The sequence below is a fragment of the Trichechus manatus genome, unplaced genomic scaffold (assembly GCF_000243295.1).
Source record: "Trichechus manatus latirostris isolate Lorelei unplaced genomic scaffold, TriManLat1.0 scaffold00016, whole genome shotgun sequence".
NCBI classification, from domain to species: domain Eukaryota; kingdom Metazoa; phylum Chordata; class Mammalia; order Sirenia; family Trichechidae; genus Trichechus; species Trichechus manatus.
The window spans coordinates 12,920,750-12,946,637 of NW_004443952.1; positions in this window are offsets into that span (position 1 = coordinate 12,920,750).

The window sequence follows — 25,888 nt, forward strand, 5'->3', positions numbered from 1 at the left end:
TGTGAGTGGTGGGTCACATACTTAGGACTCAATAAATATCTGGAGAAAAAATTAATGCACTCTATTTTTGAGATAAGGAACCGATGTCTAGAGATTTGGGTGTCTTGCTCAAGGTTACACAAGCTAGTAAGGGGCAGTGGTAGAACTTTTACCTGAGATGCTGACCTCCCAGTCAAGCAGTCTTTCTCAATATTATGCTGTGCTTCTCTAATTTTTAGTGAAACATATTAAACTGTCATGGATATAACATAATAGGATTTTGAGGGTGTTTCTTCAGCATATATAAGAAGTAATTGGGAAGAAATGTGTTAACTTCTTTTCTTAGTTCTTTTATTCATTTATTATTTTTAATCCACTGTATTGGCAAAGAATATTGAATATACTGTGAACTGTCAAAAGAATGAACAAATCAGTGTTAGAAGAAATAGAACCAGAACGTTCGTTAAAAGCAAGGATGTTGAGACTCTGATTGGTTTACTTTGGACACATCATCAGGAAAAACCAATCTCTAGAAAAGGATATAATGTTTGGTAAAGTAGAGGATCGGTAAAAATGAGGGAAACCCTCAGTGACAAAATAGCCGCAACAATGAAGTCAAACATACGAATGATCATGAAGATGGCACAAGACTGGGCAACGCTTTGTTCGGCTATACACATGAGTGTATAGCCATGAGTCAGAGCTGACTCAACAGCAACTAACATTTACTTCCTATTTTCTTCCAACAAGGATTCGACAGAGCTTAAAATGAAAAGTTTATGTAAAACAAAAGTAAAAGACAAGGAGCCAGGTAAAAGAAAAGGTAAGCAGGGAAAGTGTTGTACCAGAAATTCTAGGCTAAGAAGTTAATGTAATTGAGGGTGAAACTTGTCTTTGAGCTTCCTGGGACCCAAGTAGAAAAGAGAAACACAATGTGTTTATATTGCTCTTGTTATTAGGTAAAGAGAGAGAGAGAACATTACGGGATATAAATTTTTCTCTATTATTAAACTCTAAGAGGAATTTATTGCATGAATATTTATATGAATCCATGAAAAACATAATGGAAAATGTCTTCACCTGCAGCTCACAAAAGAGGAATTTCTTCATCAAACATTTATTGAATACCTCCTTTATGTTGAGCACTGCATTAAGTGTTGGGATGAGGATTTGAAGATGAATAAGACGTAGACCCTACCTTCAAAAGATTTCACAGTTGGCTAGTAGAGAAAAGCGATACGCAACTAATTAGACCTAAAAGGACAGAAACCTCCACAGATGTTTCTTATAGCAATCCTAATAACAAGTGAGGGTATAATATTAAATTATAGTTCCATAAAGATTCCTTCCTCTATGAGGAAGCTAAGTAAATGCAGAATATTTATATAGGCTGCATATGGGGGTAATACTTTTTACTTAGACCTTCTTTTAAAAAAGAATCATAGACTTTGATAAGAATTTAAATATTTAGGTATATTATCAATGTTCGATGACTGAATTAATACCTCATATTTTGTTCGCATTTTTCTTAATTTTTTCATTTTTAAAGTGTAAATGCAGTGTACAACTACTATTCAATATAAGATTGTATGTGCTTTAAAAGTGTGTAAACATTATCCATACGTGGAAACATCCTTTTCAATAATAGACCACTAGGAAGCAAACCTAATAATAAATTGTCTGGCCTCAGAAAACATGGTTAGAGAGAAAAGTCCACATTTTGTTCCTGTAATTTGTAATGCACTCAGAAAATCCTGAGGCTGGCTCAGAACCAGCTGATGACCCCTCAAGCACTGAACTTATAATGGGGAGCCTATTTTTCTTTTATTACTGGTAACTGGAAAAGCCGAGCAACTATTTTCCATTGACTTTCCCTCCAAGATGGAGAGCTTCTTTTTCCTAGATTTTCATATATTTTTAGGCAGTTATCTTGGGCAGTCTGGCTTAATATCAAAAGTGTTTTTAATTGAAGAAGTTCTCCCTTGGGCTATTGGGTAGAAAAATACACGCTCTGTATCTCCATGTCTATTTTGGGGGTCACGGCTGGGTTCCAGTTCCCTATCTTTTTGCAAAGCAGCTGGTCTTTCATCTTATCATTCCTGCAGTGTCCCTGGAAAAAGGAGAAAAGAAGGAAGGATCAGAATACCAGAGCTGTGGTCAATTTTCTAAATGGCTGGCTTGGAAGTGGCCAAAGTGGCAACCTTGGGTCACCTGCTCTGTTTTCTCAAATTTATGGAAGAATTTTTAAATGTTGATGGAGAATCTGGAGCACTGATTACTGGCCAGTGAAATGACAGTGGTGTCCATCTTTGTGATTGCCTTTGGATCAGACCTATAAGAGTTTTGCGTACACTCGACTGTGCCTCAAGTTTTCCATATGCATAGTTCTCCTTTTCTTAGAGGCAAAACACACTTGTACTTAACTTTGGGCTCGTGAAACATTTTTATATGTCCTATGGCATATGTGTGACTTTTGCTTCTTGCTTGGTACTATGAAGCAAAGCATACTTAGTTATCGGGGAGAGTTGAGCTTGCTATTTTATCACTTCAGAACATTGCTTAGCAATCTTAAAAGCACTGAGCAAGACACCTGGCCTCTCACTTGTCTCTAACATCAGGAAGACGGGAAGTGAACTAACAAGGATAGATAGGATGTTGTTGTTGTTGTTAGCTGCCGTGGAGTCGACCCATGGCAACCCCATGCACAACAGGTTGTGATTCCATAGGATTTTCATTGACTGATTTTCAAATGTAGATCACCAGTCCTTTCTTCCTAGTCTGCCTTAGTCTGGAAGCTTTGCTGAAACCTGTTCAGCATCATAGCAACACACAAGCCTTCACTGACCATGAACGGTGGCTGTGCATGAGGTGCATTGGCCAGGAATCAAACCCTGGTCTGCTGTATGAATGGTGAGACTTCTGCTACTGAACCACCACTGCCGACATATAGGATGTTAGGTCACTAGTATTATGGTAGTTCATTAGCTCCTTTAGCTTTCACAACCAGCATGCAAGGAAAAAACACTTACCTCGCATTTTCTAGTGACAGGTTCAGAGGTCAGCTAACTTGTGAAGGCCCCACAGCTGATAGTAGTGGAGCAAAAGATGGCCTGAAGTTGAGAGGACTCCAAAGCCTGGTGCTCCCTCCAGTGGTACACAGGACCTGAGTACCCAGCATTAGCCAGCACACCATGACCTTCACTAACACATCTTTAGGAGAGTAAGGGATATTTACCCACTTCCTAACAGAGTCTTTTCAAGAGTGGGATATTCAGTAGAGCAGAGTTTTAGGCTATAACCCATCATGCATCTTCTAAGGAAAACACTGATTCACGGATTATATTATTCAGAGGAGACTTAGAATATGAGGCATCAACAGATAGTGAAATTCCTTTCCAATGAAGCCAGAGATGTCAGAGAAAGAGCACTTAATGACATTTCATAATACTTCATAACACAGTGTACTTATCTGATTATCAAGTTCTCTTGTCCTAGTTAAGAGGACAGAAGAAGGGGTGTGACACCCACATAGTTTCACTTGAAAAAAGGACACGTGCTAAAGTAAAACCTCTGAGGTATTTATTGATATGGTTTGTTAAGAGTGGCTTCTTTTTAGCTGAGGCCACGTGGGGCCTGAAGGCCTAGGTCTGGGGCTCTGAGGGTTTGACCACTGTACTCTATTAGAAGTCGTTTTACTAGAAGGACTTACACTAAATGCTGCTTTTTATTCTATAAAAATTCGCTTTCATTGTTAATAAAAAAATTCTGAATTTCTAGTCATAAGTAAAAAAAATTCTTAGGAAGATTTGAGATTATCCTGAATGATTCATCAGCATGTGCGTATTCTGGGGTAATTTTCAAAATATTAAAACATCTGCCTTGGTGTGGATGTTGACCATCAGAATAGACCCAGGGCTGGGTTGGGGAGCAACCCTTTACTGTCAGGCTCTAACCTTTAGCTGCTGGAGTGTTGGAAGGTCTAGGGACGCCAAGGGAGAGACCAAGGTGTCCAGGGCAGCAGGGAGGATACTGGAGCTAATTATGAAGCTGATGGAAAAGGTTCAACATTTTAGCAATGCTTACTGCTACACCAGTGTGTATGAGCTGCGTATCATCTCTGTGTATGTCATAATCCATCTAAAATAGTAATTAAAGTTCTACCTGTATGGAGTACTATGGGGCTAACCAAGGGAAACCCTGAAGCCAAGGTGAAACTCCTTTTGTGAAGTCTTTTCTAGGAATACTGACATCTAACACTGGACGGATGATATAATCAAATGTTTTAATGTTCAGGCCCTGGAGTCAGACTGCCTGGAGGTATTAGTTTGCAATTGATGCTGTAACAAATCACTGCAAACTTGGTGGCTTAAAACAGTGCATATTTATTCTCTGGCAATTGTGGAGTCCAGAAGCCAAAAATTAAGCTCTAGGCAGGGCTATGTTCCTTCTGAAAGCTTCAGCGAGAATTCATTTCCTTACCTTTTTTCAACTTCTAGAGGCTGCCTGCATTCTTTGGCTTGTGCCTTTTTCCTTGCACCACTGTAACCTACTACTGACTTTCACCTTCTTGCCTCCCTCTGATAAGGACCCGTGTGATTACATTGGGCCCACTTGGATAATCTCCCTATTTCAAGATACTTAATATATTCACATCTGCAAAGTCCCTTTTGCCATGTGTCTTGGGCTAGGTTCTCTAGAGAGGCAAAACCAGTAAAATGCATAAATATAAATACAGAGAGACTTATATTAAGGGAATGGCTCACGCAGTTGTAGATGCTGAAATGTGTGTCCGGTTGGAGGCTTCTCCTGACCCATGCAGTCACAGGGGCTGGTGAACCCAAGATTGGCAAGGCAGCAGGGCTCTGGCTCACTTTGAAGACCGACGAATCCAAACATTGGCAGGCAAGATGGCAGGTAAGCTGCTAGCTCAAGTCCCAAGAACTGGAGGACAGATGAACAGGAGCCAGCTGGAGGATCCAGTTCGAGCAAAAGCCTACGAGCCTTGTCAGAAAGTCTACTTATTTGATGGAGGCTACACCCCCAAGGAAACTCCCTTTCAACTTATTGGCTACTCACAACAGAGCCCATCATGGAGGTGATCACATTATATCAAATCTCATCATGGAAGTGATCACATCATCATATGACTGCCAGACTACATCATGACTGCCAGACCACTGAAAATCATGGCCCAGCCAAGCTGACACACGGCCTTAACTATCATACCATGTAAGGTAACATATTCACAGATCCCAGAGATTAGGACATGGGCATCTTTGGGGGGCCATTAATCTATCACCCTAGTTCTGTGCCCCCACTGAAAGGGATTTCAAAGCCCTGTCCTCATATCCAGTGTGGGAAATAAAATTCTGTTTCTTTTATTAAATATTGGATTTGGACTTGCAGGCATCTGCTGTCTGAAGGCTGTCATGAAAAAAGAAAGTGGCATATGTATATGAGAGAACAAATGGCTCCTTCCAACTCAGGGGGCCTATGAACCTAGTGGAAACACTGTAAGGAAAATTATAAGATGCTCTCTTGGCATGACTGAATCCAGAAAGACTGAGTTTCCAGAGTATTATAATAATTTATTCCATTTCTGTAGCGTTCTTGTTTACATTTTTTACATCCCTACTTGTAGAAATTTCTGACATGAAAAACCATATGCAGATAAATAAAAAATATTCCCTGACACCAAGAATCAATCTGTTTAAACAACTGAGCACCCCTCCCACCTTCTTTTTTTATTTGTTAAAGAATCCCAGTTTGTGGCTTCACTTTGGTACCTTTTATTGCTTCCAAACTAGGTTACACTATTTTGAAAAAAACAAAACAAAACATTTTACCCAGACCTGTTTTCCCTGTCAACTGCCTTTGCCACAAAAGACTAAATTTATCTCTGTAATTATAAATAGAGCACAGTTACAGAGAAATTTTACTGGCTACTTTAAAAGCAGTATGGTTATTTTAATGGTAGAAAAATCTGAAAGTTTCATTTTCTTTGTTCTCTAGCCCTCTTTTCAAATAAAAATTCTTCATTAAAAGAAGTGCAAACCATTTCTGTAAAATGAAAACATTACAACTCTTTAACATCACGCATCCCCAAAGAAAGACACAGACACTGAGACCAAAATAGGCTTGTAGTCTGATGAAGAGGAAAGAACACTTGATTAGAAGTCAGGAAACCTGGGTACTAGTTCTTAGTTACTAATTATTAAGACTTAAATTCTTTTTGCCTGAGTTCTTCATCTGTAAATGTGGACAATAATTCCTTTACCTCATAAACATGTGGCAGGGCTCAAGGGAAGTAATCTGTAAGAAATTGTACTGAAGAGTACAAAGGGTCATTTTAAAAATATAAAATGCCAACACAGCATCCTAGAACAAGCACGGGCTTTGCTGCAGGCCTGTGCAGTGACTGCTGTTCTGTCAAGTATCAAGCTGTGTGACTTGCCCAAGTTAGTCAACCTCTCTGAGCTTTGAATTCCTCATCTGTAGAATATAAAATTCTTAACAGTAATTTTAAGGATGGAGAGAGCCCTAAATAAGTGCTCAGTTAATGGTGGCTTTTATTACTTTCCTCCACGGAGCAAGGCATTCCTGTCGGTATATCCAATCTATAAATATACTAGAGGTTTCCCCAGACCAGGCATTCTTGAGCATTTGACTCAACAGCCTTTCTTCACCACTTTTGCAAAAAACTGATACTGTGTGCAGGCTTGTGGCTGTCCATGTCATTAACTTCAGAAATAAATGTGATCAACCACAAACTCCCCATTGCGTCTCCAAAGGCCGCTCAGGTTTTCAGTTTACGCCAGTAGAGTGTGTTCTTGCTTGCAAGGAGCATCCCTATCCCTTAGGGCTTGTATCCGTTGGGGCAAGGAGGGCCCAGGGCACAGGTGGAGCTCAGGCCTGAGCAACTTTCTGGGTATTCTAAGAGCTTTCTTCAGAAAGGCCCAGTGCCACTTGCAGCTTGGCCTGGTACAGCCCTAAGTCAGGGAATGCAAACTCAAAAGGAATCTTGGGGTAACCAAATGAGTGGGTATGGGCGTCAGTGTAGGGGTGGTGATGAACAGCAGAGCAAGTTCCCTGTCCAGGGGACGGCAGCTCTCAGCCTGGCTGATGGTTGCCAGGCAGGAGTATAAGCCCATGGTTGCTAGAACCTATTTGTTTTACCCGTAAATTTGAATTTTGATGCAATATTTTTCAATTTTTTCAATGTTGGAAACTAATTTAAGTTCCTCTCTAACTCTGTGGAGATCAGAGTTGGCCTGTGGACTGCCAGTTTGTGTCCTTTGCTATGCAGGGCCGGCTATGGGCCCCTAGTCACTGCTATGGGTCAGGAGGACACTACCTTTATCTGCATGAACTTGGGTCACTTATGATCGTCATTACCTTTAAGTTAAAATGCCACAAAGAGAGGATTTTAGCGCTGAAATTTTACAGTATCTTTTCTGTTATTGACTATGAATGTTTTTTTTTTTTTAAAACGTAGAAAATTGTAACACCGCCCCTCCCCAACCATTATCTCTTGATGAAAATTATACTTTTCAAACCATGCACATATATGACCAAGCCGTTCAGAACAGGATGAATAATCCATCTACGGTATGGAGAAGTCTTGCCTAGACATGACTTCTATCATCATCAAGTCCTTCTGACTTAAAGTCCCATCTGGGATCAACAGTTTGCAGGTTGAAAAACCCTGTGGAGTGGAGCCCCTAAAAGCAGCTTTCCATCTATTTCCCCTCCCGCTAGATTGAGGAGGATGGGAGGAGGCTCACTCCTCTAGGTAAAATGGAAGGCGGTGCAGCTGATAGCAATTCTTTGTTTAGAATATCAGGATCCTAATCAGTGGCTTTCACACTGCACATCAAGATCTTCAGAGGTACTCGAGGATCTCCCAGGGGTGACTGGGAGAATGTCACTTTTACATGTCACTTTAATATGCCTTTTCTATAGAGTATTGGGATTGCATACAAGTGGCTATCTGATAAAGGGTTCCATTAATTAAAGAAAGAAAACCTCACTGGTCTCATTTAATTAAAGAAACCGGCCCAGAGTCTAAATTGCCCAAGGCTACACCACTAATAAAAGTAAAGCCAGTCTAGAACTTGACTGTTGTCTCTAAGCCCTTTCCTGCACCCACCTGCGCATTAACTATCTCTTTCAGCACCCAATTTATCTCTTCTAAAGGTGTCAGAGGCATTTTCAATTGCTTGCTGAAAGATGAGGTAGTTCGAACTGCTTTGTATTTTGTTTGAGTTAATTTTTTACATTTCTGACAAGGGCTTAGCAACCACTAGTTAGCACACCAACCATACACCATTTAGACTCAGATTTCTTTGGCTAGTGGGCCATCACCAATCTCTCTTCCTGAACTCCATTTATAAGGACTGTGGTCAGTTGGGAGAATCAGAGATTGGTATAGTCCAGGGGTATGCTGTGTAAGTATTTATCAACTGGTTCTCTGGGGGTGGTTAACCCTGATATGTAGCAATGGCCAATTTCCGTGGTGTAAATACTCCCACCATGGCTGATTTCAAGCTACCAAAGAGACATCACTGAGTACGGAGTTGAGAAGCAATTATGAACAATTGGCTCTCCTAAATTAGGGCTAGCTGTTGCTAGTATGCTACTGCTTCCCCTCTTCTCAGTTAGGAGTTAATAGGTTCATAGTTTAGCCCCTATTCTCACCTCTGCAGCCAATCTTTTCCATTCTTCCTTACCTCAAAGATTTCTCTCCCTGTAATGCCAAACCATCGCTTGGGATGGTCAACCTATCAACTAACTGATTGAATTAAAGACATTCTTACATAATCTAAGTGTTTAAAAATGTATTTCAGGTAAGACCATAAGCAACCCCCCATTCCATCCTTAAAACAAACAAACAAGCAAACACACACACAAACAAAAACAGCTTTAACTGATTTATATTTTTAACTATTTCTTGGTTTCAGTTTTAAAAAAACTTAAGTATTCTAAGTTATTTCACTAGATGGTGCTATATAGAGTTCAGAGTTAGGGAAAGTCTCAGCTCAGAAACCAGGGAATCCTCTGAGGAAAGTGTTTTTCTTATGGCCAGAAGTTGTCATCAAATTAAAATTGGGATATTCCAATTGACTTTATTAATTTCTTTGCCTTTATCTGTGGGATTGGTAAAAGCAATTCACATTGTCATCTGCCATGTACTTTAAGCATTACTTTCTCCCGTGGTGGAAAGTGCTTAAAATTTTTTCCCATCATAAAGATCTTGCCATATCTTTTGCACCTATGAGGTCTGCCACAAGTCTCACTTCACTCAGAAGGTGTCTCTGTCCTCTACCCTGTGATTTTTCCTTCATCCCTCTTCTTTGGGTGTGAACATTTTTTGTCCCTATAGACTCATTTCTGAACTGCTGAATATGCTGCTGAATTATTTTCAAGATGGTCATACAGATTTGAATTCTACACATTGGGAGATGTGTAAGTCCTTTTACATATTTTATTTCACTTCATTCACTAAGTACAGGAACTGGATATGTTTACCCAACTTGTACAGTTTTTCTCCACTCTCCATACTCAGGAGACACATAGTATAAAGATCCCTCTCTAAAGAGAGAATAAGAAGCTTATTGATCTGCCTTTCACCACCTGTAAAATCATCATCAACCATTTTCATTGCTAGCCACGGTGCTATGTAGTCCTATTGGCTGACCATGGTTTTAATGTTTTAGTTCCACATTAAGTACAGAAATGGAGAAAAAGACATTAATCATTATTGAAAGTATCTTCCCAGCAACACTGACAGCTCTATGAAGGTGCCAAGCTTTGCTTACTATGGATTCCCCCAGTACAGTACCAGGCACGTAGTAGGTGGTCAATAAATACCTGCTACATTGATGACTATGCTCAGCACTTTTGGATGCTACTTCAGTTATTCTTTACAATACCAGAGGAAAGCAATATTGTTTCCATAGTGTCCAATGAAGAAATGGATTATCAGAAGCTTGTCCTAGGCAATATAAGCAAGAGAGCTGGAATTAGCTCCCAGGCTTGGCCTCAAAAGCTACTACCTTGCTGATTTCATTAATCATTAGATCAAGTGGAATTCTTTCAAGCCCTAGGCCAGCAGTTGAACCTGGCACATTGTTCTTGGCTTCTTTTATGGCAAACAAAATAACCAAATGTTATAGCAGATACTCAATTTTGATAGCCATATCTTTGTGATGTTCACAGAAATAGCATTCTGCCTGTCTAGAGGGACAATGCATTTTACCATACATATTGCAAATCTTCATGAGTGACCATGGAGGTGTTCTTAAAAATGGAAAAATTGAGGCAACATTTGACAACTCAGATAAATGGATTTGATTACTAATTCAATCTCTTTACTTGTTACAGTTATAGTAATAGCACCTTTTCCATGAATGCCTGAACGGTTCCCTAGTCTCACTCCCTTCAGAGCATCCTTCCCTTTGCTGCCAGGGAGAGCAAAGGTCAAAACCAAAAACAAAAACACAGCTCCTCTACTCACAGTTACTTAATGACTTCCCTTTCTCCATAGGATAAAGTAGCAACACCTTAGCCTGGCATAGAAAGCTGTAGGTAATCTGGTTCCTGTCTACCATGTAGTCTCATCTCTTGCATAAGAATGAATGAATCAATAAATATATTTAAGGAGCACCTACTGGGTAAAGGGGACTCTGCAACATTCTAGGGACCCAGCGTCAGGAACACAGATGTGTTTTCTACCACCATTTTTATAGCTATATGTTTAGCACTTTATAATCTAGCATCATGGATGCACTTTAAGCTCTCTAAATCCACCATGCTCTTTCCCACTTCCATGTCTCTATGACTGCTAGTTCTGCTGCCTGGAAATCCCTCACTGCCCTTGTCCTCCTGTAAACTATCTGCTCACCCCCCAAGTTTCAGCCCAGTTTACTTCTTCTGTGGAGTTTTCCCCATTGCACATCGTACGTACTTCCATTATAGCAATTAACCGGTTGTATTACAACCAGTTTTCACCCGTATTCCCACTGGACTGTGAGCCCTTTGAGGGCTGTATTATTTCCTCTCTAAATCCTAGCATCTGGACCACAGCTTTGCAAGAAAATGTAGGAGAATGAGTGGATTTCTTCATTGATTCGGCAAACGTTTACTGATTGTTTATCCTAAGGCAAGCTATGTGTTGGGTACTGAGGATACTGTAGTGACCTCTTGGGACTTACATTCCAGCAGGCAAGAGAGAAATAACAAAACAACTCAAGAAGGTCATAAGTGGTATGAAGAAAATGAGCAAGGAGAGGTGAGGGAGAATAAATGGATGAAGAGGGCAGGGCTTACTTTAGACAGGGTATTCAGGGAGGCCTCTGAGAAGAGGTGACATTTAAGCTAAGCATGGTAGGAAGGAAAAGTGGGGAAGATGGAATAACAGGAGCAAGGGACCTTAATGTGGAAAAAGCTTAGTGTGTTCAAGAAATGAAAAGGCTGGAGCAGGGTGGTGAAGAGGGAAAAGTACCAGTGAGATTGGAGAAGTAGTTGGGGGTCAGTTATGCAGAACTTTTGATGCCATGATTAGTACTTTGAGTTTTATTGTCAATGCAAGGTTTGGTGGGTTTTGGCAAGGTGAGTGACATGATCTGATTTACATTTTGGGGACGTCACTCTAGCTACTATGTGGGAATGAATTTGAAGGGGCATGCAGAGACTAGTTAGAAGACCACTGCAGTCCTTCAGCTTAGTGATGATACTGGTTTGGACTGGAGGGATGGTAGAAACAGGAAATGTCTACAGCACCTAGTTTCCAATGAGATCTCTATCCTGGAACTAAAAAAGGTAATTGATTCTAGTTTCTGAGGTCATAAGTGACAGGTTGACTTTAGAGGGATATGCATAGAGGATAGATGGATGAATGACTAGCCAGATGGCCGGCTGGGTGGCTGGCTGGCTGGCTGGCTGGCTGGCTGGCTGGCTGGCTGGCTGGACAGATGGATGTGTGGGTGGAGGGAAGATAGTTATATAGGTAGAAAGGGAGGTAAGTAGGTAGATAAGTAAGCAGATAAACCTCACGCCCTAAACCTTTACGTTTTTTTTTTCCAAGTAGGATATTTTGTCGGGTACATGTAAGCTATACCCTTAGAAGACTGACACAGACTTCTTGCTGATCTTGAGGGAGATGAACTCTTGAAAACCAAACCCATCCCTATAACCACTGAGGTGATATCTACGGAGAGAGGCAGCAGATGGCAGGATCTGGCTAAGTGAATGAGAAGCCACACCAGGCTCCCAAGGCTGCCAGGGAATGACAGGCCCACGGAGTCCCTCCTTCCCAGACAACATGGGCAGAGGTCTTGAGTGTCCAGGGTACCTTGTTATATATGAGTTCCTGCTCTGCTTATTTATGTTTTAATATTAAAAGTAACATTTAAAAAGCAGTCTGGAAAAATATGCTGCTAACATGAAGGAGAAAATAACCCAGTGTAGAGCTCTGGGCTTCACCCCTCAGGTGCTAGGGACCTTGGTCAAGTTATGGACCCTTTCTAAGTTTCAGGGTACTCATCACAGAATGGGTATAGCAATACTTACTTCCCAAGGTAGCTGTGAAGAGATAAAGGTTATTAGTGAGATAATGGATATAGAATACAATCAGTAAAATAATCAGCTGCAAATGCAGGAGTTTCCTTGATGACCCTCTGCCCCTCCTCTGGCTAGGCAGGAGCCATTGCCCTCTGCATTTGTCCTCATCTAGGCACTGACCAGGAGTCCCAGGGAGGTGCAAACGGTTAATGCGCTTGGCTACTAACTGGAAAGTTGGCAGTTGGAACCCACCCAAGGCACCTTGGAAGAAAGGCTTGGCATCTACTTCCAAAAAATCAGCCATTGCAAACCCTATGGAACACAGTTCTACTCTGACACGCATAGGATTGCCATGAGTCAGAGTCTATTTGACAGCAACTGGTTTTTATTTTTGGGTTTTTGGTTTAGGCACTGGCCACACTGCATTGTGGGTAATTTTGTGTACTCCTCCACCTTCCTTCGCTGTCCTGAGATACCTCAAGGGAGAGACTGGGGAATTCTACCCTACCTGGGGACTTCTGGGAACTTCTATCCCATCGTATTGTACCTATTTTTGTACTAATAATATGAAGGCATATGTCTATACATTTGTGTGCCTTGTTTTAGGTTCTGTTTTTAATGTAATCCTATATATGTAATCATTAATATATATAAATAACTAATTTATTTATATGTATTAATATATATAACCCATTGCTGTTGAGTCAGTTCTGGCTCATAGCGACCCTATAGGACAGAGTAGAACTGCCCCATAGGGTTTCCAAGGAGTGGGTGGTGGATTTGAACTGCTAAACTTTTGGTTGGCAGGTGAGCTCTTAACTACTGTACCACCAGGGTTCTCTCTTTCTGTCTCTCTCTCTATATATATATAACCAAAAAACCAAACCAAACCCGTTGCCACTGAGTCGATTCCAACTCACAGCCACCCTATAGGACAGAGTAGAACTGCCCCATAGGGTTTCTGAGGAGCAGCTGGTGGATTTGAACTGCTGACCTTTTGGTTAGCAGCCATAGCTCTTAACTACTAAGTATACATATAATTTTGAGGATACTACCTTTCTACTTACTGTTCATTGGGATTTCTTACATGTAGTATGTGCTCCATAAACATTTGTTGAATTTAAAGGAATGGGATCCAATCAAAAAACTAGCCTGAACTGTCCTGCTTGACACATGTACTGATTAATGTCTTTTTCTTCCCTGTGTTCCTCCCTCCCTCTCTTCCTTCCTTCCTTCCCTCCATTTTATTTCTTTTCCCTTTCTCTCTTTTTCTTTCTGGGATTGGCAGTCTAGTTGATATCCCAGTGTTTTGCTAGCTGTTGGTGAATCAACAGACCTTTAAATTTGGAGCAAGAAATATTTTACAAGATCCTATAAAACTGTAAAAACCGTAAGAGTCACACACTCAGCTATTCTCTGCTGTGTTCAGAGATGTGATCATGCAGGCAACTGTTGGGTTGAAGAGATCCACGAATGAATGGCAGCACTGCACTTTTTTAAATTGTCTTGAAATGGAAAACAAAAAACTTCATTGTAGCTGCACAGAGGAAAATATACGACTTGTATATGGTTTCAAAATTGGAAAATTAGTTTCCAAGATAATACATAGCTACATATTTTTAAAAATATACATTGCTTCTCATTTGAATGGGAAGCCTTTCAATCTGAGGATCAATTTGATCATGATGAGGATATTTCTGAGCATAGGTTTGTAGATTTTAAGGTCCAGACTTCAAGACCCATTTAGAAATGAAGAACAAACATCTTGTTTTGGTTGTTACAACACACTCCCTAGATGACAAACTCCCAAGACATCAGTTTCCAGTAACTTCCACTTTGAACATGTCCTGAACCCATATGTATGGACATAGATCTCCCTGTCTTCCCTAGAGGACTTAATTTTTTAAAAAAATTTTAAATTATATTTTAGATGAAGGTTTACAGAACAAATAGTTTCTCATTAAACCGTTGGTACACATATCGTTTTATGACATTGGTTAACAACCCCACGACATGTCAACACTCTCCCTTCTCAACCTTGAGTTCCCTATTACCAGCTTTCCTGTCCCCTCCTGCCTTCTAGTCCTTGTCCTGGGCTGTTGTGCCCCATTAGTCTTATTTTGTTTTATGGGCCTGTCTAATCTTCGGCTGAAGAATGAACCTCAGGAGTGGTTTCAGTACTGAGCTAAAAGGGTGTCCGGGGGTCATACTCTTAGGGTTTCTCCAGTCTCTGTCAGGCCAGTAAGTCTAGTCTTTTTTTGTGAGTTAGAATTTTGTTCTACATTTTTCTCCAGCTCTGTGCAGGACCCTCTGTTGTGATCCCTGTCAGAGCAGTCAGTGGTGATAGCCGGGCACCATCTAGTTGTATTGGACTCAGTCTGGTGAAGTTCATGGTAGTTGTGGTCTGTTAGTCCTTTGGACTAATCTTTCCCTTGTGTCTTTGATGTTCTTCATTCTTCCTTGCTCCTGAAGAGGTGAGAGCAGTGGAGTATCTCAGATGGCTGTTCACAGGCTTTTAAGGCCTCCGGCACTACTCATCAAGGTAGACTGTAGAACATTTTCTTTATAAACTGTTATGCCAATTGAACTAGATGTTCCCCGAGACCATGGTTCCTAGAGCCCTTAGCCCAGCAATTCGGTCCTAGAGGATTTAATTTTGAGGAATGCAAGCGAAATGCCAGGGTTCCTTTTCTCCTATGTTTACCCTTTAAATCATAGCACTGTCAAGCATGGGAGCCTGTGACCCAGCACAGACCCCACCTGAGTCTGACCAATGCCAAGCCACAGATTGGCTCCAGGAAGAAGTGTGACTTGGAGAACTGAGAACAGCTGCCTCCTTGCCAGGGCTGAGCTGGCAGCAGCTCTCTGAATGTGGACTCACCAAGCAAAGACAATTTGAGGTTGCCCTTCCTGTTTTTACCTGGTTTGCCCCTTACACAGGGAGGCAAAAACCGTACCTTTTTTTTTTTTTTTGTAGCGAGGACTTTTTGAGCTCTCTTAAATGGGTTGTATAAAGCTATTTAGTATAGTAAAAGAAGGTGAAGGAAATAGGACAAGGTCTGCCTAACTAGATGCTGTCAAGTTGACTCTGACTCATGGTGACCCCTTGTGTGTCAGAGTGGAACTATGCTCCACAGAGTTTTCAATGGCTAACTTTTTGGAAGTAGAACCCAGGTCTTCCTTTCCAGGCATCTCTTGGTGGAATGGAATCTCCAACCTTTCGGTTAGCAGCTGAGCAGGTTAACCATCTGCACTGCCCAGAGATTCCAAGGTATGAGGTTTAGCTGTGGGGGAGTGTGTTCATTGCCCCTTGTTTCATTTGGCAACACTCAACTTGCCCCAAGGATAATGCTTGTCCATCTCTTCATAACGGAAACATTGTAAGGCTCATTAAAAATTGTCTGACAAATGTTTTACAGGATAGGTGGGTAAATATAAAAAACAAAGAAATAAATAAAAGTTCAGAAGGGCATTAAAGACTGTGTTTCTATCCAGAGAATAAAAGGGATAGAGAATGATGGTAATTAACAGTATGTTTTAAAGCCAAAACAATACTTACGTTAGCTACATACTTCATCCTGAAGGAGCTGGGTCATGCTTTCCATTGCCCCCACGGTGTCTGGCACAGGATGGGCACTACACCTGGTTGGGCCCATGAATGAGTATTTCTCCCAAGGTGTCCTCTTGTTTCAGGCAGAAGCAGGTATAGGATGGCTTCCCCTTCTCCAGTGTTTGTTTACCCGCTGCAACGTCAGGTCCCCCCCTCACCCCCTACCCTGTGAACACTGGGCAGCACAGGGGTGGGAGGCGTGCCAGCAAAGCTCGCTTGGTGTTCATGGTGCCAGCTGCTTCCTTGGCATCCAATGATGTTTCATCAGCTTTTATTTGGGATTTTTTTGGAGCTCATACTAATTTCTTTAAGGTCATAAAAGGATGAAGTATTTGCACATCTGCAACTACCAATGCTTGCTCAGTGGAAAATGATGAGGATTTGTTTAGTTGTTTCTGTAGGAAGCCGAAGGAATGGGTCTGTAGCACTTTACAAAGTGTTCTCACACCCAGTGTTTCACTGGAGTCTCTCAACAAGCCTAGGAAGTAAATACCATTTGTACCAGGATTTTACAAGGCCTCGATAAGTTGACTAGCCAAAGGCAACTTAGCTATTGAGTAGCAGAGTCAACAGTGGTCCTATCCACAGCCAATCATAGGGATCACACAGGACCAGGCAGCATTTTGTTCCATTGTTCATGGGATCGCTAGGAGTTGAGACCTACTTGATGGCAGCTAACAACAGTAGAGTCAGAACTCAAACCCAGGATTTTGGTCTAACGTTGACACTCTTGCCCCTGTACTACAGCTGGCTCACGTGTTCAGAATTGTGGAGAGAGTAAACTGACAACCACGTCGTATGCTATCCATCGTCCTGTGTGCACTAATATCAGCCTTACTTTGTAGTTTTGAATTACTACCCATCAGCAGTCTTGTCATCTGTCCTTTCATGGTGTCCTGCCTAATTTAAGTAAAACTTGGAGCTATGTTAATTTCATTCAATTTATAATAGGATGGTATGCATGCAATTTTATGGACCATAAGCAAACAATGTGTGTATAGTCTGCTTAGGGTGGCACAGAGACATGGTCTTACTTTTCCTTCATCCTCCCTCAACTTTCACAACTTGGTAAATAATACAAGCTTTACCACCAGTTGCCGTCAAACTGATGGCGACTCATGGTGACCCATGTATGTCAGAGTAAAACTGGGCTCCATAGGGTTTGCGATGGCTGATTTTTCAGAAGTAGATTGCCAGGCCTTCCTTCTGAACTGCCTCTCGCTGGACTTGAACCTCCAACCATTTGGTTAGCAGCCAAGCATGTTAACTGTTTGTACCACCCAGGGACTCCAGTATAAGCTTAGTATAGTTTTTAAGGGAATGACCAGTCTTCTGATCTTAAAAGTATACTTTCACTTACCCGATATATTTGTTTATAAAATTCTACGTGCGTATTATTTTACAAATATATATTGTGAAAAAAGCATGTTTCTTTTAGGAAAGCCCAAAGAGATAAATAATTAAGAAGCAAATGTGGGTAATATGGAAATTTTTATTAGGATGATGATTTCAAACTGACAAGCAAATGCTAGGATCTGCAAAGGAAAGAAAGCAGGATAATACAAAGTAGGGGCATTTATTTTCTAAGTATATATTTTGGAAAACTTCATGATGGTTGATCAACCAAATAGTATTTATTTCTGAGGAAACAAGCTAAATGAAACTGCTTAGGATAGTGCAAACTAATAAAATATGAAAGACTCTCAGAGGCCCCAGAGACATAATTCTGCAGGCCCACTCCAAAACCTATCCACAGTAATTTAAGAATGAAATGATAATGCAGGCGTTTCTTTTCAAATATATCCTAAGTGCACATTGGGTATGTGACATCATGATGAGGTCCTGGGGAGTAGTACTTAAGGGTTAAACAAGGAGACAAACTCTGGGCCTCCACAAATTTCTAATCCGAGAAGAGACACCGTCCAGGGATTAAGGATGAAAATTTCAATACGTTGTCTCCTTTTGTCACAAGTTACTTTGACCTGGCATAAAAGAAGAGGGGAGATGGCTTCTAGAAGGAAGGAAAAAAAGTGTCTCAGGTTCCTAGCTGGATTTAAAGACTCCTCCTCAAATTCAGTTCTTCCCAAAGATAATGTAATCACTAGTCAATGCTAGGAGTCCCTGGGCGGTGCAAACAGTTAATGTCCTTGGCTGCTAACCAAAAGGTTGGCACCTAGAGGTGCCTCGGAAAAAGGCCTGGCAATTACTTCCAAAAAATCGGCCATTGCTCTGGTGGCACAATTTTATTGTGACAGTAGGGCACACTTCTACTGTGACACTCATGGGGTCAACATGAGTCAAAACTGACTTGATGGCAACTGGAATGAATACTGCCAGCCCCTGGACATGCACAGGCTTTGTCCGCACGATTCTCAGCCCTTCTCCAACTCCCTGTTGACTTGAATTTGAAGCCTATTTATTTTTCCAGTTGGGCATTCAAGCCTTTCAGGCCAGGTAGATCTCCTTAAACGTGTTCAACTGCACACTCCTTTTCCACATCTAGAAACATGCTCCAACTCAAATAGTTTGGTAGGTTGTTTTCTTTAGGGAAAAGAAAAAAAGAGTTTTTTTGTTGAAGCATTTCAAGTTGTAGCCTGTGGCATTTATCTGCAAGACAACACTTGATACAATTAAGTTTTAAAACTATCATTTTTAAAATGTTTCATTTTAAGCTCCCCGTCTTTTTTTTTGAAAGCTTGAGAGCATTTCTTAAGAAATCAGCATTCGTATTAACTTTACAACATCTGGGCTAATTCAGTATTCTTTATTTGCCTTTCAAATTTTAATTTAGATGCACATGAACAAAAATGTTTTCCAGCCATGCCTTCGAGACCCGACTTTACTATACGTTGTCACAGGCTGTGCACACACAAGGTAATGAGAGGGTTAGGGGCAGAGTGTATTCTTTCTATACGTAAATTGCCCCACAGCAGAAACCCAAACCTACATCCCAGAATGCACTTGGATACACAGAAGCTTCAAAGGGAAATCTTTTCCTTGAGGGAATTGGTAAAATTGGAGTTGGGTGAACCTCAAAGGAGTTTCGATTCGCAAACATTGCTTATGTTTAGATTTGGAATTGAATTTGGCTCCAGTGGCTGGCATCTCTACACTGTGCTGTGAACTACCCCAGCCGCAGAGAAGGGGGGGAGGAAGAGAAGAAGAGAAAGACTGAACTGTGGAGCAGAATTTCCAGAAACACACAATAGTGCAATGTTGATGCAATTAAGAAAATTAGAAAATGGAGTTTGAATTGAAAAAGTCCGTCTTTATCTTTTGCTTCCTTTGTGATATCCTTTCAGCTCCATATCCTCTGTCTTTGATCTCATTTGCCTTCCACTTTTCCTTCCCTTTCTTTTACTTATGAGATTGCTATTCAAGCCTGTTCCTCCCTTTCTTTCAGAGTTTGCCTCAAGGGCTTGAGTTATGAATTTCAGGGCTTAAAAAGGCCTGGCAGGTTACAAAACAGTATATTCAGTATGATCTAAATTTTGGAAGGGGAAGCTATGCATTTATTTATGTGCATGTAGACAATAGATTAGAAGGGTTCTTATAAAATCTTAACAGTGTAGCTTCCTGGACAGTGGGATTATGGGTAGTTTTCACATTCTCTTTGTAATGTAATGCGTTTTCTCATTTTTCCGCAAAGAACACTTCACTGTAATAAGTGTAGTAGATAAAAGGGCTGATGATTTGACATGGTCTTATTGCCAATTTTTAGGATCTTTATATTATTTTCTGTGTCCTTTTATATTTTATTACCATTGCTTAATTTTCGTAAAATTCTAACCTTCTGCCTATTGCATTTCAGGTATAAAAAGATGTTTTGATTCTCTTTCATTTAAATATTTAATTTTAATTGTGTATGTGATTAAACAGGTACAACCTTACTTTAGACAATAGACGGGTTTCTTACATATTGTATGTAAATAAAGGTTTAACAAATAAACTGAATTTAGAAGGTTTTAGAGAAACATACTTTTCTTGCAAAAACAGTTAAAAACAAATCCTTTGGAAAAGGAAATCATATTCCTATAGAAATTTTCTTCTTGAATGTTTACAGATCATCTTTTCATTATAAAATAGGTAGTAATATGGTTCAAGGAAATAAAAAATGATCAGAAAGAACAGAAATATATAGAGATCACCATAAGCCTTAGGGAAAGCAATGAAATTATTAGTTATCTGTGTACACATATATGTGTGTATATACACTGAAACAGAGAGGGACATAAAAATAGATCTTAATCCAATACCTCAGAAAAGACACAAAGTAATCTACATTAAAAATACTGCTAAATACTTAGAAAGTTTTACTGTAAATAAGAAGCATTAAAAGAAATGAGCATTATCTCAAAGCTAAATATGTAAACAGGTAAAGATCTTGTCTGTCTTCAGCCAGGTTCTCTACTAAGAATAGAGTGAATCATCTTCAAGGGGAGAGAGATACATAACTCTCCTCTAAATCAGAGTAATACCCACATTTGAGATATGCAGTAAATCACTGTCCTTGTGGTCTTAGCTGGGAGATTTCCTTTAAGAAGAAAAAACAACCTTATCTGGGGATACTTTTGTAATTTCAGAGATTTTACTCTGTTTGTTGGAGTCCAAGAGAGATACGCTTTTACCCAATTGTTATGATGTATGTGTATCTTTATGTATTCTGGGAAGATCATTGATTAATTCATTCTTTCTCTCATCATAGAAACACTCATGAAGCGCCGCTGATGGGCCAGGCATTGTGCTAGAGGCCAGTGATGAAACTAGCTGAGCCTTCTGTTGAGGTAGATTGGAGTTTGCAAATGGGAAAGAAATTTAGCCATTTCATTTAATTTTCAGAGTAGTGGTGTCCCAAAAGAATGCTTGCCAGGGCTGCTCCCCTTAGGTTGGGCAAACTGGCACAGAGGAACTGGATGTTTGGCTGCTTGAGTTAGTGTCTGGGTTCTCAGCCAATTGCTCAGCTCTGGAAAAGAGCTATAGGGTGTGGGATGAACTGAATGTTGTTGCTCCAAGCGGACTTTGCTGTACTCAGAGGAAGCGTCTTATCAGGGTGACTGAGGTCATGAAGAAACACTGATCCAGACCCTTTCTGTTTTCTTAAATGCATAATCTTCAGTGAAAATTCCCTTTTCACGAGCCATGACATATCATAAAGCTTCTTCAATTCCCACTGAGAATCCGAAAGGAAGACCAATCTTGATTGGTAAAAGATATGCATTATAGAATATGTCTAAGAAGAGGGGAGTTTGATTATCTTTAGGCCCATTTACTGTAACTAGCCAAAGGTTGTTAAGGGGAGAGGCTGTAAATTCTGCATTGCTGAGGCTTGTCATACCTTCTAGTGTCCTAGTTGAGAGCATGAACTCTGTGCCAGACTGCTTGGATTCAGTCACAGTTCAGCCTCTTTCCAAGTCTGGGACTTAGGGTTAATTACTTATCTTCTTGGTGCCTCAGTTTACTCATTTTAAAACAGGGGAAATGATAGTACTTCATACAGTTGTGAGATTTTAGTTGGTTAATGCAGACACAATCTTAGAAGAGGACCCAGCCATAGCTGTTCAATGAAGACTAGCTAGTATTATGACGATAATGAGGCAGTTTGGTACCTGGAGATAGATGTTGGAATGGTGGCACAGTGCAATGGTTTTGACTGTAGATTTCAGAGCCAGACTATCTGGGCTTAAATCTCCACTCATCTCTTATTTGCTGAGTAAACTTGGCCAAGTTACTTAACGATTCTGTGCCTCAGTTTCCTCATTTGTGTAATATGCTACTAATAGTATTATAGGGTTATTATTTAAAAAAATGAATTAACACATAGGACACTTAGAACCATGTGTGGTACATAATAAGCACTTGGTATTAAACATTGTTATTACTGGCTATTTGACTTAGCCACAGCACTCACTTTTCTGAACTTGCACTCTTTTGGGAAAATGAGGATGATAACTCTCAGGCAGCTCAGACATCCTCCTAAAGTACTTAATATCTCAGTAGGCTGGGTATTAACTATTGTCTCTCACCTCCAAACCCACTTTTCTATACTCCATTTGTGGAGCTAGGATTGGGAGCCTGCAAATCTCATCTCTGTGTTGCAAGCTGGTTCCACCATAGGCTCTGCCAGTAGGGAGCACAAGGAGGAGACCGCAAGAAGGAGGGAGAGAAGGGAATTGCTCCTTTATGTCCACTTCCTACTCTTGGGAGTAACCCCAGCCTTGCTTCTTTACCCCAGCAGTGGCTCGTCCTCCTGTAGCAGCAGCTGAATCCAGTTTGCAGTTTTCCAGTACTCAGTGACATATCATACTCACCTCAGATGGATCAGCACCAGCTGCCCTGCGCCCCCTCCTTAGAGTCTGGGTCCCAGCCCCGCAGGGCTTGACCTCTGAGCTCAGAGACACCAGCCCTGGCCACAGCGACCCCTTGGCCCCTCCTTATAATCTGAGTTCCACCTCCATGGGGCTCTTCCTCCAAGCGTCCAAATTTTAATACTTCCAACCTCTTCCCTTTGAGAAGTTTTCTCAGTCTGCTGTTGCTACCTCTGTGACAACTTAGAGTCCTCTTCTTACCCTTTCAGTTACCTAGTTAACTGCATTATACCCATTTAACGATTGTTTGTATTAAATTAGCTCTGTTCAAAAAACTGGGGTGGTTTCTGTCTCTTGGCTGGACCCAGATTGATCAATTAGGGAATCTTGTTGAGGAAACAGAGCACCTGGAAATTATGGTATTTGCAGCAGAAATTTTCTAAAGGCTGGTACATTCCATCTAAACTGAGAGATCGTTTTCTCTCCACCAACTGCTGTTGTGTTAGCTTACTGCCAACAATTAATTAATAGCGCAAAGATCTCATTTACATTTGTTATGGATTGAATTGTGTCTCCCAAAAATATGTATTGGAATCCTAACTCCTATACCTGTGGATGTAATCCCATCTGGGAATACAGTTTTCTTTGTTACATTAATGAAGCCATATGGGTGTAGGATGTGTCTTAAACTTAACCACTCTCAAGGTATAAAAAGAGCAGATTAGGCACAGAAGCAAGCAAGCAAGCACAGATGGGAGAAACATAGATGCTATGTGAAGATCTCCAAAGAATGCCAAGAAGAATGCTAGAGAAGCTGAGACAAGGATTTTCCCCCAGATCAGTCAGAGAGCCTTCCCCTATAGTTGGCGCCCTGAATTTGGACTTGTAGCTGCCTAAGCTGTGAGAAAACAAGTTTCTGTTCCCTAAAGCCACCCACTTTTGTTATTTCTGTTCCAGCGGTACTAAGAAACTAAGACAACATTCATGGGAGAAAAACTGAAAATTGAGAAAATTCCTTCTACTAATTTTTTATTCTCAAGTACGTAGTTGCTAGAACTTTATTTCAGCAGTGAATCACTTTGATTCACCTCAAAGGAAATCAGTGTACCTTGGGAGCAAACTTAAGAATCTTTACCCCTTTCTAAATTATGCTTCTGTTTTAAGGGATTGTGATTTTTTTCTCCCAAGTAATAGAAAGGTAAACTGCAAGCCAAGTGCAATTATTACACATTCTGCATTTGTAAAGTCTAGATTAAAGGATGCTGTTGTATGCTGAAACATCTTTGAAAAGGAAGAAGGCCATTTGGAGCAAGGCAATAGTGTTCTGAGACTGAATTCAAACCCTGTTGTACAACTCCATCTTTTTTAATTGTAGCAAATTGTGACTTCCTGTTTTGTTTCTGGGGGCAAGGACAAGGCTAATGAAAAGGCTCCGTAAGGATACTTGGACATCAAATGACTCTTACAAAAGAACATTTTGATGATTTAAGAATAAATAAATTAGAAACATACTACAGCATTTGAATGCATTTGAAAATTCCCATGAGGTTAAAAATGGAGAGGCAGCAAAGAGCTAGAGAAAATGAGACCTTTAGTGACATGAAACATCTTAAGTAGCCTTGGACCATTTTATGGGTCTCTAAATACAGGCTGCTTTGCATAGTCTTAATTGATAATGGGAGTCCCTCGGTGGCACAAATGATTAACGCGCTTGGCTGCTAACTGAAAGGTGGGAGGTTCAAGGCCACCCAGAAGTGCCACAGACAAAGACCTGGTGATCTACTTCTGAAAAATCAGCCATTAAATACCCTATGGAGCACAGTTCTACTCTGACATGCACAGGATTGCCATAAATGGAAATTGACTCCATGGCAACTGGTTCTGGTTAATTGATAATGAGAGTGTCTCAGGTAAATCCTGATCACCAAAATATGCAAGTAACATTTACAGTTAGAATCTATTTCAGCAAATGGGGAGGTATGTCTTTTTATAAGTAAGCAACCCTATGCTATTAATAAATTTTAAGTTATAGGTATTGTTTCTTGCAATTCCCTAAAGAAATATCTTGTGGAGACTGAAATTTTTCTGTAACACAAAGGGGAAAGAAGAAAAAAGAAGGAAACATATTTGCTACGTCCTAAAAGTTTTTGGATACTGGAGGCATTTGTTTCAACTGATCCGTTTCTAAGTTAAAACAAAGTAAATCACGAAGAACATTTCCTGTTACATTTGTTAGCTTTGACGTCAGTACTTCTCATTCTGTTAATACATCTTTACCGATCTCAAAGAGATCAATAAAAGTAAGTCTCTTTTACTCTTTTCTTCTCCAGAAACCTGTCAATAGAGCTCTTGGCACTAAACTGAAGGTGGAAAATTAAGGAAATCTTGTATTTTCACAACACCTGAAATAGATTTATAACTTTAGACAGTCCCTTCCCCTTTCTGAACCTTAGCGTCCTTGTCTGTAAAATGACATGCTTGGAGTCACTGATCTTTAAGGAGCCTCGGTGTCTGACATCTGGAAGTCAAACATTTTACACTAAGAATTTGGCACCTTTTACTTCCTCTTTAAGGGCACTGGTGATTCAGTGATAGAATTCTTGCCTTCCATGTGGGAAACCCAGGTTCAATTCCTGGCCAATGCAGCATCGTAGTAACATACAAGCTGTCTTCAGTGGAGGCCTGTGTGTTGCTATGATGCTGAACAGGTTTCAGAGGAGCTTCCAGACTAAGATGGACTAGGAATAAAGGCCTGGCAATCTACTTCTGAAATCAGCCAATGAAAACCATGTGGATCACAATGTTTCATTCTGTTGTGCACTGAGTCACCATTAGTCGGGGACCGGTGGCAGCTAACAACAACAACTTCCTCCCTAATTTCCTTTTCTCCTCACGATACGAACTTTAATATTATAATTATGGGCTTGGTGACCAGATTAAAGTTAATAACAGTTTTGCTTTATATTTGTTACCTTTGAATGATTTTTTACAGTTGCTTTATTTTATAACCATATTTACAGTGATATAACTTTAGCATTGGTCCTTCTGATACCCTGATTTCTTCATTCTTAAGTCTTTATCTTTCTGTTGGCTGGTGTACAACTACATATAGATATATAATTTTTGGTATTGTTGTTGAGAATGTACAAAGCAGAACATACACCAATTTGATAATTTCTACATGTACAATTCAGTGACATTAATTACATTCTGCAAGTTGTGCAGCCATTCTCACCCTCCTTTTCTGAGTTGTTCCTTCTCCATTAACAAACTCACTGCTCCCTAAGTTTCCTATCAAATCTTTTGAGTTGCTGTTGTCATTTGATCCCATATAGATATATATTAAAGGGCCTCCGAAGTCATGCAGCCACAGAAGCTGGCAAGCCCAAGATCAGCAGGTCAGAGAGCAGGGCTCCCGCTCACAGGTTGTGAA